This window comes from Pleurodeles waltl, chromosome 2_2 (assembly GCF_031143425.1).
Source record: "Pleurodeles waltl isolate 20211129_DDA chromosome 2_2, aPleWal1.hap1.20221129, whole genome shotgun sequence".
In the NCBI taxonomy this organism is placed as follows: domain Eukaryota; kingdom Metazoa; phylum Chordata; class Amphibia; order Caudata; family Salamandridae; genus Pleurodeles; species Pleurodeles waltl.
Window position 1 is genome coordinate 300042909 of NC_090439.1, and position 15143 is coordinate 300058051.

The 15143-nt window shown below is 44.1% G+C and overlaps 1 protein-coding gene across 1 annotated transcript in view; it reads left to right on the forward strand.

The window, feature by feature from the left end:
• Nucleotides 1–1884: 1884 nt before the first annotated feature.
• The window catches only part of SLC6A3 (solute carrier family 6 member 3), a 532713-nt gene continuing 519454 nt past the window's right edge, over nt 1885–15143 (forward strand). Inside the window, exon 1 of the mRNA XM_069219760.1 lies at nt 1885–2158. The gene's annotated coding sequence lies outside the window, so the exon portion shown is untranslated. The remainder of the gene's footprint in view (nt 2159–15143) is intronic.

The window sequence follows — 15143 nt, forward strand, 5'->3', positions numbered from 1 at the left end:
TTGGTTCATATGCACAGGAGGGTAAATGAAATAAAATAATTATGAGTGAGGACAACTCGGCCACTTCCAGACAGGATAACTTGTAAAGCAACACGACGTAGCCAGCAGAGCATGCTGCGCAGTTTAACGTGACCTAACGGCGGAGATGTAAAGAGAAAGGCGCACGATGCTATTAAGGCCCGAACGTCACCGGAAGTGTGAGTTCTGACGCACTTGTACCCTTTTTATGATATTTTAATAGAAGCCAGGAAATTAGGTGGTCGGTCTTAGTATGTGTCCTCACGTCTATGTCACTCTCGGTTTACAAACTTGGGTCCCAAAGCGGTTCCCCTTTTTCGTTTTAATAAATTCCTCGCTGTATGTGAAAATGCATTGAATTACTTATGGGATGGTCGCGGTGAGGCAACGCCCTTTTAATTGACGACCCGCTCTCCTGTGGTGTTTTGCTCAGGCGGCGGTGTAGACTGTGAGTGCACAGCACACACGCCCATAATAAGAAGTGCATTTGAAAGCAAACGAGCAAGACTGCCTATTGCGATTAGTGGAGTAGTCCGTCAAATTCATGATGCGGCAGTTAAGGATAACAATCATAAACGTGTATATGTGCATTAAAGAGTTTTAATAATTGATTAATAGAAAGGTGAGTTTGGAAACAGTTTTAAAATAGACACTAAGGAATGCACTGAACAAAATTACAGAAATAATAATAATGGAAGAGTCATTAGCTTTTTTCCTTAACATCCCCACCCACCCTAAATCCAAGATCAAAGTACCCACAATAAACAGGTAATTGTGTTGGCCCCCTTTAGAACAAAACACCTAAATGAAAGGAGCGCACACCGGTCGTTTTAGCGCTTCGGGAAACACTTCAGCACCGCTGACAGCTCCCCAGTAAAGGCAGCCCTCTAGACTGTCCAGGCGCCCGAGCCCCAGCTCATCTACAGGGCGGGCATTGTGTGGGAGAAGCGGCTGCGGGGGTACAGGAGTTAGGGTGCTCAGAGCGACTATAATAGCCTCCTTTCAGTGTGGTCCGCGGAGGGACAGCAGGGCAAAATCACGATGCTGGGCTAAAGGCTGCAGTTCCGGAGCAACCTGGCAACCTTCAAACTGTGTAATTGTAGAGTTGTATTTAAAACGTAGATGCACTATATTAAAATGCAGTGTTTTTAATAGGAACATGGCCATATGTAAATCGTAAGGGAAACGGAATAAAAGGACGAACAACAACAGTTTGGATTCAAGGGGTTTGGTAACTGAGAGACACGCAGTAAAAGAGGCAACAAGTGGGGTACGAGGCTGAGACCCTAGAGCGGAGGCAGCGGTGGGGTGACACGTGGAAGTCCCCAACCATAGAGTCAGATGCTGGGGTGACAGACTGAGACCCCGGGTAGAGACGTTACACAACAGATTTTCACCCCCACGGAGGACGAAGGGGTGAGCGAGAGATTTGAGAGACATTCGAGTTGAGGTAGATTTGTGTAAGGGGACAGACAGGTTGGGAAGACGGTGAAGAACAGAGCCCCACGTCGCGGTGGAGGCAAGGGTCGGTGACGGGCTAAGATCCCGCTTTATGTGTCGAGGTGGGTGGGAGTCCGACCTTCGGTGTGGAGGTGGGAGGCAGGTGGTTAGGTGTCAGGGTCCCATCCTCGGCATTGAGGCGGAGGTTGTGTTTTAGAGTCCGGTCATTGGTGTGAAGCAGGGGTGGGTGACTTTCGGTCCAGGGAAGGATGTGACCCAGCGACTGAGGCAGGGGCAGGTCTGAAAGGCTGACTAGACCCTCCTCACACTGGGCGGTGGAGAGGGCTACTGAGAGAGGGGTGGGAACCTCCTCCGGCCCTCCCCCGACACCAGACACTGCCTGGCACCGAGCCTCCGGCTGCAGACAGCATCAGGACCATCCATCCCTCAGCAGCCACGACGGTCGCTGTCCAGGACCGTCGGTGACAGAGCGCCCCCTACTGGCGGACTGTGCAGAGGGGCATGGACAAGAAGCCGAACCGAGCCCCGAGGCCTGCCACCGCCGTGGCCCTCGAGGAGACTCTCTGAGCTCCAGGGTGCAGTAACTAAATCACAGCCACTGACCTCGGAAACAGCAGCCTGCCCTCGAAAAGTTAACCCCGATGTGCTCTGCGCTTCCGAAGTAACAGAGTCTGTTAAGGTAAGAACATATACTAGGATTGCACGCACGTAATATTAATGTTAAATGACAACCTACAATTTGGAATGTATTTCTTGGACATTTAAATGGATATAACAGTACAGTTAATAATATATATATGTATGATACACGCACACAGTTCATAGTTATAAGTACGCATCAAAGATCTTACACATTTAGGCATCTCGCAAAAGGTGTAAGGATTGAATATTTGATAATACTTTATCAAATATAACCAATTAGGATAGAAGTAAACAAAACGAGCAAACGTAAAACTCAAAATGCCTCAGTGATGACAAAATGCCTCAGTGATGATGAAGTCGAGTCTCTGGTCATTATTTAATGTATATTCTTTTTACATGAATCGCAAACGGGAGATGTAAGTAGAATTCTACAAGCAGCCCACCGCCGCCACCCGCGCGAGCGAGCACCCCGGTCTTTTTGGCTGCTCCCTCGAAGAGGCTGCGGACATTTTAATTGCGGAGTTTAGTTTTCCAGTGTTGTGGCCTCTGATTAGGGCAATTATCGCTCAATTGCAGCCTTTTTTCGTAGCACGTGCGGCAAACCCCGATTCAGAGAGGGGGTGGGGGTACATTTTAAACTACACGTGAAAAACGCACTTTTTAAACTTAATCTGGGAGCTCACGGATACAATCAAAACGTAAAAGGCTCTTCGTTCTGCAGCCTAAAAAGCACACAATATAAATGACATAAAACATTGGATAAAGGGTTCTTTTTCGTTGTAGAATAAACGTTTTTTTCCGGACCGTGTCTAGCAAGGAGCGTTTATAATAAAAGCCCCGTACCCCATGACTACGCCGCATTTCTATTAACGCACGTTTGAGTATCCTGGTGTTTTTATTTTTAAACGGTGGAATATTCACCTCGGTAGAAAATTGACTTTTTGGATCTACATTCGCGAATAAGCGTCTGAACACACCAAGGGGCTGGATGCCTGTTGTGCAGGAGGTGCAGTGGCACCGCCCGAGGTTGCTGGGACCCTTGTATCCTCAAGTAAGGCTTCATTTTACTGCCAAAGCCCTGTGGACGGGACATTTTCTTCACTTGCCTGTGGGCCCACGGCTTCTTCGCCCGCCATCGCCCGTGTCTCAGCTCAGTCTAAACAAAAAATAAGTACAAAAAAAAACAAATATATATATATATATATATATATATCGCGTGCAGCCTGCTGTCTATTTCATCACTCCCGGATTCCCAGATTTCTACATTGGCGCAGCCAGTGTGCCATGGGACCTAGGGCAGAGGCAATGGGCTCTCTGGCTGCTGTTTAAATTGTAAAATACATCAATAATTACGATGTGGTGTGCCCCTCAAGTTTCTGTGCCCCGGTGCCTCTGCAGCTGCTGCACCGGGGAAAGCTACGGGTGAGTTTCTATAATTCGTTCTAAAGTGGAGCCTGCGCACTCCACACTACTTCATTTACAATTTCTCGCTTTCTAGAAGAGCCCTCTCCGGCGCCCTGCAAAGCTTCGGACCCCATCACTAGATGAATAAAAGGGGTTCGTGCGTTGTTGGCGTCACGAGGGGGTGTGTGTGAGAGCGGGAGGGGGTAGGGCGGTAGTGAACGTGGAGGCGTTTTGAGCTCTTTGCTGGATTCAAGGAGACAAGGGAGGTGCAGTGTGCAGTGCCCAGCAAAGTGCTAGGATTAGGGCAACCCCTGCACGCAGCGGCTTCCCGCCTGGGAAACTGCGCCAACCGCCCGGCTCTTAAACCATTCGCGGAAACCTACAGAACACGACACTTTAAAAATGAAAATACCCCGCAGACGCGGAAAACACCATTTATCCGTCTTAGAACTCCAAACTTTCATTGCAATACTGCTCGGTAAATTCATAGGTTGCTTGGCACGTGTTTTTGTGTTTTGTCTTGAATAGGAAACAACACAACAAAACTCACACACATTCAATAGCTCGCACCGGTAGACTTAAACAACACACACGCACGTTCGACTAAAAAGTCACATATCCAAATATATTGAGCTACAGGCAGTGCTTGAAATGGTAAAATAGAAATGCCGGTATTGTCCAATGAAAATTATTATATTTTTCTTGACAAGTGTAGGTACTCTTCCTCTCAAAATAAAAAAAGTGCCGGTACTCAGTCCCGGCCCATGTAAAGCACTGGGTACAGGGCCACATAGTATGTCAAGCGATGACAGACACACATAGGTAAACACACAGTCAGAGACGCGCACGCAGCCCAACGCGCACACCCAGATAAACAGATGCGGGCACACGCGCAGTCTTAACGAATGAGGCAGTTGCAAGCGCAGACAAAACACACACAGGCTGACGCAAAGGCACGCTGATTGAGCGAGCGCACCAACAAGGCGCACAAAAATTCTTCCAAGTTCCACCCATTCCCAAGCAAACAAACACAGACATGCGGGGAGCCACACAGAATGGATACAAACACAGAGACACACATAGACCAGCAAGTACAAAAATGATAGAGATCGACACACCCACACACACAAACGTTCGTGTGCGCGACACACAGACTCCATCAACATGCCTGTGACCATCAGTGCCCCGCAGAACGACGGTCGCGTCTGTCCTCGGCCCTCGCCTCTTTCCCTGAAGTGCCCAGGAGCCGAATGAGAATCGTGCGCTGCGGGAGGACGCGTCTATTTAGCCATCGACGAAAAGGACAAGCGGGTCTGCTGGCCGCCCTAGTCCCGGTGCAGGCGTTTTAGCGCGGGTTCTTAATGGGCAATCATCGCTCACAGGTCAATACACTATCGTCTGCGCCTCTATTCCGCTCCCAGCCCAAGACGCAGCCTTTCACTCTATTGATTTGCAGAATGTCAGGTTGACATTTGATTGTTTTTTCAGTTTTTTTTCAGATAGAATCACAGTCTTCATTTAACATTCAAATAACACTGTTCGTCCATAGAGAAGTCTACAGACAAACTCTAAACAAAAGCAAAAAATCACTAGTGAAAACATGTACCTTTTTTTGTTTGGTCCCCAGGAGCTATTTTGGGCATTTCCTTTTATGGCATGCAGCTGCAATCAGTGGTTGTCATATATAATTGCAGGAAGGTTATAACGAGTTCGGCACAGACATCAAAAGAGAACAAAGTGCGGTGTCATTGTGTTTCTGTTTTGATCCATCTCCTCACCCTCTACTCCACATAAATCAAAGAAAAGCAACCAAAACTGACAGGGGCTCGCTACCAAGTTCAGTACTCTCCCGCCATTTCCTTCCAGCCAGCTCTGACCCCGCCTCTCCCTCATAGAAACCGGACATGCCATTCTATAAGCTCCTCCCCCTCTGAGCACCCATTGGCAGACATTCCATCTGAGCAGGGGTCTTCAAACTAGGGGGGAAGAGAGGGGCTCAAAAATATCAAGGGGGTGCCACGCTCTGGCCAAAAATAGTATTATGCTGATAACAGGCATTTCTTTGAGCTGAAAAAATGAGCAGCAGCACCCCCACTAACACAGTAATGGGCCATCACTAACACGTTTTGTCATTTATATCACAGCTGGGAGTATGTGTCAAAAGGGATGGGACTCCAAATGCTCTTCAAAACTCTCACCCCACCACACCTCACCCCTAGTCAGGCTGTGGATACGGTGTTCGTGGACAGAATAGTAAGTTTGCCATAGTATATTTGATTGCACTTTTCAAACAGTAACAAAACTTAACTGCAGTGGTGGAATAAGTCTAGAATTATTGAAACATTGCCAATTTAATGGAATAATTGGGAAAAATTCAGAGGAGGGGCCCGATAATTTTTTTTGGGGGGAGCAGCAATAAAACCTTGAAGACCACTGACCTACAGTGACCACCTTACCTCAGGGCAGCATGTACCCTGTCTTCAGTCTTGAACATTTCATTAACACATCAGTGATTTCAGGTGTGCTTGTTTAATTAGCCCAAAGGAAGCAAACAAGACCACAACACAAAATGCATTGGTTTATCAGATGAAAATCCAGGAATGGAAACAGTGTCCCTAGTGACAGGGAGCGATACAGTCATGCTAATTATGTGACAACCCCAAGACCCAGAGATGATGGTTCTTTTCACATTCTTCAAGTGGCCAGGACAACCTGTCCCTATTAATACTCTATCACAATATCAGGCTTTAAATATAGTCCTACATAAATATCAGAGCCAGAATGCAGATTGATTTGACATATATGTACCTTGATGATTGAACAACTTCAACATGTTAAACCTGGAGTTTGGAATAATAAATCTATACTTAAATGCATATACTTTACTATCACAATATTATAGTAGTCGGTATTCTGCCTATGACATTTTTGTACTTGAGACAACTGTTTAGCAGTTGCAGTGGTACTAGGGTCCAGGGATGCAAGGGACAACCAGCACCAATATCATGGCTGTAATTTATTATGCAAGAGATTTTTTGCTTACATTACAGCTATTAACACCCATTTCAGGCTACTTCTCCCTAGGACACTGCACCAAAGAATGCCATATGCTGGCCCTAGTGCATAGTTTGTGAAAGAAGAAGTGTCAGGACCAAACATTTTCACCAGAAGTCTGCAGCCAGCGCTATCTACCGAATACCAAGGCTGAGTAGTGCTGATTCTGCCTTGTGCTCTGGATCAAAGTCTAATAAGGAAAAATAAGTGCTTGTTCCGAAACAAATGAGTGCCAGTGGGACCCACCTGCAACCACTGGCTCAAATTAAGCACAGACTGGACACATCTTTCCAGGTTACCACTGTTTGCCTTTTTTCAAGTTTCTCTTCCGGGGACACACTAAAGTATACAAAAGAGTGATGGGTGGACTGCTTGAATGAATCTCAGTCCGTGCCCATAATTATTTTGCAGACCATGCCACCTCGGTTTAGACCCAGCTATGTGCAAATCAGTCTTGGCCAAGTCCTCCCCAAACAAGAATTCAAGAATCCTAGGACTGATTTCACCTAGTCAGGCCTCAACAGCCAGATAGAGCTTGGTACCAGTGGAAAGTGTGCAGCAACATTTCTACACCTCGAATGCTTTGTCACTCTTCTAGCATTTGTCTCTGGATTGTTCATGATTCACCACACAAGGGCATACAGTCATCCCATGCACTCACTGTGGTGAGAGTAGCTCACTACCTGTTAAGCAGTTCCACCGAGCCCAGAGACTCATATGTCTTTAATGCTCAGCTTAAATTAAAGGTTAGGGTCATCTCATCAGGTTTTACCAAGAAACTCACTTTTGAGTGTCAAGCCTTTGACCTTTCTACCACTTGAGTTCTGCTTTGCAGGGAAACAGTCACTTCAACACATAGGGGGTCATTTTGACCTCGGCGGTCTTTTTTAAAGACCGCAGAGGGACCGCCGTGCGGAAGACCGCCATTGGTGGCGGTTTGCCACTCGGCCTATTATGACCGTTGGCAGCTCTCCGTCCTTTTAGGACGGAGAGCCGCCAACAGCCATACTGGCGGGAGGTGGGGAAGTGGAGGTTGCTCCACCTCCACTGCCACGCCACGCCACCAGAACACCGCCCAGCGAATCATGTCCTGTGATTCGCTGTGGCGGTGTTCTGTTGGCGGTGTGGTGTCGGCGGAGCTGCCCCCATGGCTCCCGTCCCCTCCCGGAGGATCATCAGACCAGGTAAGTTGATCGTCCGTGAGGGGAGGAGGGTGGGGGGTGTTGTGTGTGTGCATGTGGGTGTGCGTGTGTGTATGTAGAGGGGGGGTGTGAGTGCATGTATGCCTGCGGGGGTGTTGTGTGTATGGGAATGAGTGCGTGTATGTCTGTGGGTATGTCTGTATGGATGTGTGCATGTATGTTTGAATGTGGGTGTGCGTGTATGACTGTGTGTGTGGATGTAGGCATGTATGTCGGCGTGTGTGTGTGTAAGTATGTAGGTGGTGCAGGTATGGGTGAAGTGATGATGGGGGTCGGGGTGGTGAGGGGGGCCCTGCCACCCCCTAAAGGTGGTGGGGGGGTAGGGGAGGGAGTCGGGGTGGGGGTGGGGGGTGGGGGAGACCCCTATCAGTGCCAGGGAAGGAATTCCCTGGCACTGATAGTGCTTACCGCCATGGATTTCATGGCGGTTCAAACCGTTGGAAATCCACGGCGGTAAGCCGGGTCCAAATACCGCCGGTGGTATAGTGACAGCCGCCGAGCTGGAGACCCAGGTCTCCAGCCCGGCGGGCGGAACGGAGAACCGGCGGATGACCATTGCAGTAACCACCATGGTCATAATTCCACAAAGTAAGACCGCCAGCCTGTTGGCGGTCTTACCGCCGGTTCTCCGCCTTCCGCCAGGGTTGTAATGACCCCCATATTCTGCTGCACACACATGTCCACAGAACTGCAATACTTAAACACCAGTGTTCACAACACTGTCATGCATTGACTCCAGTATCAATGAAACTGCTATACATCAGCACCAATGTGCACAAGAAAGAGGTACTTTCTTACAAATCTCTACAAGAAAGCATGTCATGGTGTAACACAAATCTCTTCGGAATTGCCACACACAAACACCGGTCCCCACATGTCTGCCATTCTTTGATTCCACTCTTTAAAGAATTGCAAAACCCAAGCACAGATCTCTGAAGAATACCAGGTTTTAACACCTGTCTGAGCCAGAATGCTGTGGTTCATCACCAATGTCCACAAGAAAGCTGTACGTTTACAGAAATCTCCATGAGAATGCACAATGTCCCACGACTGATATGATCAGGCTTTAACACATTTTGACCAAACATCCATGCATCAACATCACTCACTACAAGAATGCCATGCTTTAAAAATCTGCCTCACTTATACATCATGCCCACAGGACTGACAGAACTGCAGTACTATGGCATCAATGTGTATAAGAACATCATATTTTAACACACATCTCCAAAGACCAGCAGTACCTAAAAACCAGTGTTCACAAGACTGTCATGCTTTGACCTGTCTTCAAAGTACTGCAAAATCTAAACCCCATTCTCAACAGGAATGCCCAGCATTCCCACCTATTCCCACCACATTTCCATGGTTCAACATTACTCTACACAAAGAAGCCATGCTTTAACATTAGTTTCCCCAGAATATATGTTGCGCTACAACACCAGTGTCCACATGACTGACATGATTCAACACTAATCGGCTTAAGACTGCCAAACTTGGGGCAAGTCTTTACAAGATTGCATTCCTTTATCATGTGTCTCTAAAAGAATATCATGCTTTGATGCCAAACTCCACAAAAAAAACTTTTTAACACAAATCTCCACAAGACTGGCGTGCTTTGTCACCAACCTGCACAAGATTTCTGTGGCTTACACCAATCTTCAAAGTAATGCCATGCTTTAACACCAACCTCCAAAACAACTGCATGCTCTGATACCGATCGCCACAGGGCTGCCATGATTTGGTGATTTTGTTGTTGAAAGGTAGCCAGGATAAATAAAAAGGGTTGTAGATTAGGCGAGTGAATGACTGTTGTAAAATGGGATATGAGTTGTAATACTTGCTCCCATGTTTGGCCAAATTGTGAGATACCAGACAAATCAATGGGCACCTCATTTACATTACTTTCTGCACTTAGTGAAACTTACACGTGCACAAAGCGGCCTCTGGGCAAGAAACTAAAATACGTTGAGCAAAAGCAAAACCAGAGCAGGTGGGTTTTTCATATGAATTAAAGTAAGGTAAAGTAGTACCAATGGAGATAGCATTGGCAAGGTTTGCTATACTTACTTCACTTCTAATTGTGCACGTGCACCAAGAAGGCTATGTGGCACAATGCCTGTTGGAAAATGCCCCAGAAAGCGAATTTTTCTGTGGGGCACACATTTTTTCTTCACACAGGAAATGCTTTCTACTTGAAAAAACTACTGAAAAACAATTATGCGCCTTTGTATTATATTCTCACATCTGCATATTTTTTGCTCTGCTGATAAAATGAAGTTGTAGTATTAGGACTGGCATGCATGTATTTAGGGAAGCGGGGTGCTAACAAATAAACAGGGAGACACAGAGCCAAGGCAATGACCGGGCTTGTTCCAAGAGCCCTTGCACAAGCGGAGCCCCGAAAATATTTGGCATGTAAGTTATGCAGCAAACATCATGTTAAAATATGATGAAGTTGCATCAAAATCCAGAAAGTGTATTCTTTAGCATGCGGGTGCGTTTCAGGACTTCAGACTATATCACTACATTGACAGGTATTTATTAGAAGTGTTAGTCTAACCTTTAACTTGAAAGCATTCCTACCCGGACCTCGCCATCCTGCCAATGCTGTTAGTGAACTAAGGGGCAAGTCAGCTGTCAGGTGTGCTCTATATATGCGGTTTAGATTGTTTTTTGCAGACCGAGCAAATTACAGTCTTTTAACCAAAACACAAGGTTTTTGTATAGCGGACATTCTGAACGCAAGTATTTGAAAACTCTCCCAGATGTGAAACTTAAGAAAAAGGAGCCTCGGTTAAATAAAATATTTGGACAGGATCACACAATTTCATCCAGGAGGGCAGCTGGGATTTTTTGTTTTTAGCTCGGTAGCTATTTCTCTTGTGTACATCAAGGGGTTGTCGTCAATTCTTTGTCGTTAGTTTGTGGCACATGAGGTTACGGGCCTGAGTGTCAGGCAGCAGCCACATGAAACTCGACTCGCTTTGGGCTTGATGGGTCAAGAAGACCAGAGCCAGGCGTCTGGCTCGGCGTTGGCTCGAGCTTTAATTGGCTCGCCCACTTTCAGCATTTATTGCTCTCCAAAGTATAAAAATGTAGAATACTAGAGAATTGTGTGCATATGCCTACATACCACCCCCCACCAAACCTTTACATTCGTTTTGAATCAGATCCATTTTTTTCCTACTTTCCAGCTGTCTGACCTGAAACTATGGGGGTATTTACAAAGAACCCCACTAAGAGGGTCATTAGACGATACCCAAATTCTAACTCCTTCAATGCTGATAAAAGATCACACAGTTAATATTTGTATAGTCGCTTATCTGAATGCACGTTTAAAAGGATGACCGAGCCTAACCACGGTATTTGAACTATTGAACATGTTCATAGTTCCCTTGTGGTCCTATCTCTCGTGTTACCCTTGCAGGCAGAAATGCTAATTCAGCCAATAGTGCATTGCATTTGGGGACTTATAGTTTTGCAGTTAGCAAAGTAAGCATGGGCTTAACAAATCTTGCAGGTCACGCACTCTTGGCTAGAAAGCCAGGACTGGCAAACCGTGGCTCACGTGACCTGGAGCCAATTGATACTGCAACCGCTTCTGGACCTTAGTAAGTAAACTTACAAGGGGACGCGTATAGGCCGATAAACCTTTTGGATCGCATGGAGTATCCTAGCCATGTAGTAATCGATGAACATTAATTATTAATGTAATCAATCACCAACCACTAAGAGGACCCTTAAGCATGAGACAATATATCAACATTTCATGAATAACCACAACTCAATCATACGTTTTATCGATTTTATTTCCCTATTAGTTGCAATACTAAGTCATCAAGTTAGATCAAACTTTATTCAATCAACTCAGAATTCGTTCATTAATGACCACCAATAACATGATCTAATCAGAACTTTAGAAAACATATGCTCGAATGCTTCAGTACAAGCCAACAAAGATGAATATAACGGCATTAATAGCAGAGATAAGCAATCAGTCCGTCAATCATTTGTCACCGTCAACGTCACCCAAAGGACCCTTACCTAACTCTGATTAGCATTCAGCATGTGGGAGTTCATGCAAAAATAATTTAGAAAACATGAATTTAGAAAACATCTAGCTAAGAGATAACTATACCTAGAAAGAAAGGCACAAAAGTTAATCAGTCACATTGTCATAGCTACCTATCCACGGAATGGATCAGCAACAAAGTCAGTCTTCGTCTTCAGGTCATCAATCGATCAGCAACGCACCAGGCTCTCAAGACCATGAGCCCAATGACTGAAACTCAAACCGCCTCTCTTGAGGTCACCAATTCTCTCCTCGCATCTGAAGTTTTAGCCCTTTGTCATGACTTTTTATTAGAGTTTTCAGTCCACCCCCTAATTCCTAATTGGTCAGTCAATCAGCAGATATGACTCTAACCTATAATATTAATTTTTCAAATCTATGATTTCTAATATTTCTCCATCCCCAATTAGTTGATTGGTTCGCTGTACGATGCCCTCATTTTCTGGCTCATCAGGTGTCGAAAATGTTGCATCTTCTTCTCCATTCAGTGCTTCTATTGTTGGAGTCCTGGGAAAGTACATGAGTTTGTCTTACATCAAACTTGTTACATTTCCTAATCCCTCATCTCCTGTTCGTCGGTTCATTGCAGAAAATTCTAGCTAAGCAGATTTTATTAACCTATGCAGTTCAGGGACAGTTCAATGCACCAGCTTCTCTGCAGTGCGCTAGAAATTCAGCTTCTGTATGAGGCTTGGAAAGGCTAGGCCACAACTTTGGCTAAGTTCATTCTACAAATTAATGCAAAACATAGGTTATACATCTCAATATGACATATTACTACATTATTCTTATACATTTTCATTATTTCACACATTTTTAGCTCTTTTAGTACAAGTTTGTATAAGTGGCTGACATACACCGTGGGCACATTTTCAACCATGCACATTCATTTTTCTCTACAATTAATTTCCCTATGAACTTTTGTAAATCATAACATATCTGCATTTATTAATATTTTCTAATTAGCATACCTGCGTCAACAGCCCCTCCTCTGATGATTAAATATGTCCTCACACCTTTCTTTCCCATCATTTCATAATTCTGTTTAATTTGTATTTTGTCTCCTTCTCAAATCTTCCCTATAAATTCTTTCCCTGTTTCGTTCTTCCCTCCTCTGATTATTTTTTTATCTTTTCAATTTTATATTTTGACATAATTTACATGAATCCCATAATCCTAATAAGCAAGCAATCACAATTAATATTCCTTGTATGATTTTTAATAATACCCCATTCCAAATTTGACTAAGCCAATTTCCACTGAAGCAAATCCTTTCCCAACCTTTTCCCAAACACTTGATTCTTTCAATTCTTTTAAATCCTTACTTGAGTTAGTCAGATTAGTGAGCAAGTCTTATCTCCCTATCATTATTTGGAATGAATGAGCAACAATGCCTAGCTTTAATCATCTTACAGACTCCGCCGTCTTTCGCTGAAAGAATGTCTAAAGCAAGCCTATTTTGAAGCGTCATACCTCTATCCGCGGCTAATTCAGTATCTATCAGGAGTATTGCCTCTGTAAAATTCATCAGCATGTTGTCCACAATAGAAGACAATTTTCATATCTTGATCGAATTCAGAATGACTCCCACTGAAGGAGTCACTGCACCAAAGATATCTCCCACAATTGCAGAAGAGGTTTCCCTCCTCTGTCGCTTATGATGTAATGCAGTCAATTTCGGAAACTTCTTTAAGTCATCTATCTGGTAAATTTTAGGGAAAACTATCCCCAAATAACATTACCCATACCATCCTCTTGGAAGACGGTAATAAGCATTAAGTCCACAAATATAGTAAATCCCAGGAATAGCAGGGTCCTGATCATTCAGCATAAAAGTCCACTTACTGGGAAACAAAAACACATGCCTACATTCACTCGTTCCCACAAATAAAGTGTCAGTGCGTGATTTTGGCCTATATATACAAAGCTTCCCAACATGTAATGCATCTAATGCTAATTTCCCTTGCGTTTTAATTGCAGTGTAAGCATAATCATTTTTATAAGTTCTTTTCTCTAAACCTTTTTCTAATTTTTCTTTTAATGCTTTTCTCCTATCGTCAGTATGCCCTATAAAGCTCTTTTCTAAAGGTTTAAGTAAACATCTAAGGTTATTACAATCCGCATATACGGTTCCAAATGTTAGTGTTGGCTCAAAGAATCCTCTAACTAATACTATATCATGTTCTCTAGCTAATTTACTTAGATATCTAATAATGGGAACAAACAAAAACACAACATCATGATTGGAATAAAAATACTGTATATACTCTTGGTTATAAAATCTTGTTAGTAGCAAGCTACAGCTTATTCCATATGTTAGCGAAGACTATGGTATGTAAGCCCTTCTTCAACTGACAAAGGAATTTGCGTACACACAAGACAATTTCTCGCATCCATTGTCTCAACATACTCACTCAACAAGCGATAGAAAACGTTAGGAGAAAGCTCTCCTTGTGCATTAGTATAATCATGCAAGTATTTCTTATCTATCTTAAACCTCTCTAAAGCTGTTAGTGTAGTAGTTTCAGGAGCAGAAGTAAAAGTAGATCTTTTCACATCTGTCAGAGTCTCCAGATCCTCGGGGTCTGCGCACGCTCCCAACACGTCCACCACAAGACAGCTCCAATACTCTGATTAGAATGTCACAGAGTCTAAGAGAGTCCAAAGGGGGAAAAGGGGATTAGGAAGGGAACAGCGGGGAAGGAGACCTGTGGGAAGCAAAAGATTAAACAACACAACATCAGATTCAAAACCACATTTAGATTCATAAAAACTCTCTGTTGAATCTAGGGTTCAATGATACTTGAAACATGAAATAACACTCTATTGAGTCCAGAGTTCTATTACACTCGGAACATGAAATAACACTCTGTTGAATCTAGAGTTCAGAGATACTCAGAACATGAAATAACACTCTGTTGAGTCTAGAGTTCAGTGATACTCAGAACATGAAATAACACTCTGTTGAGTCTTGAGTCTAGAGTTCAGTGATACTCGGAACATGAAATAACACACTGTTGATTCTAGAGTTCAGTGATACTTGAGACATGAAATAACACTCTGTTGAGTCTAGAGTTCTGTGATACTCGGAACATGAAATAATACCTAAAACTAAGGAAACATGAATGGCCTAGAAGTAGACTCTAATTAGGCCTCACTAAATCTAGGTACCTGGAAAAGTATCAAAAATGGTTAGTACAGTGCTTCATATGGAATTTTCATGAATTGAAACATACTGTTTTAGGAATACAACAACCTTCCAGAACAATGTCCCAGAACAAACACGGCCT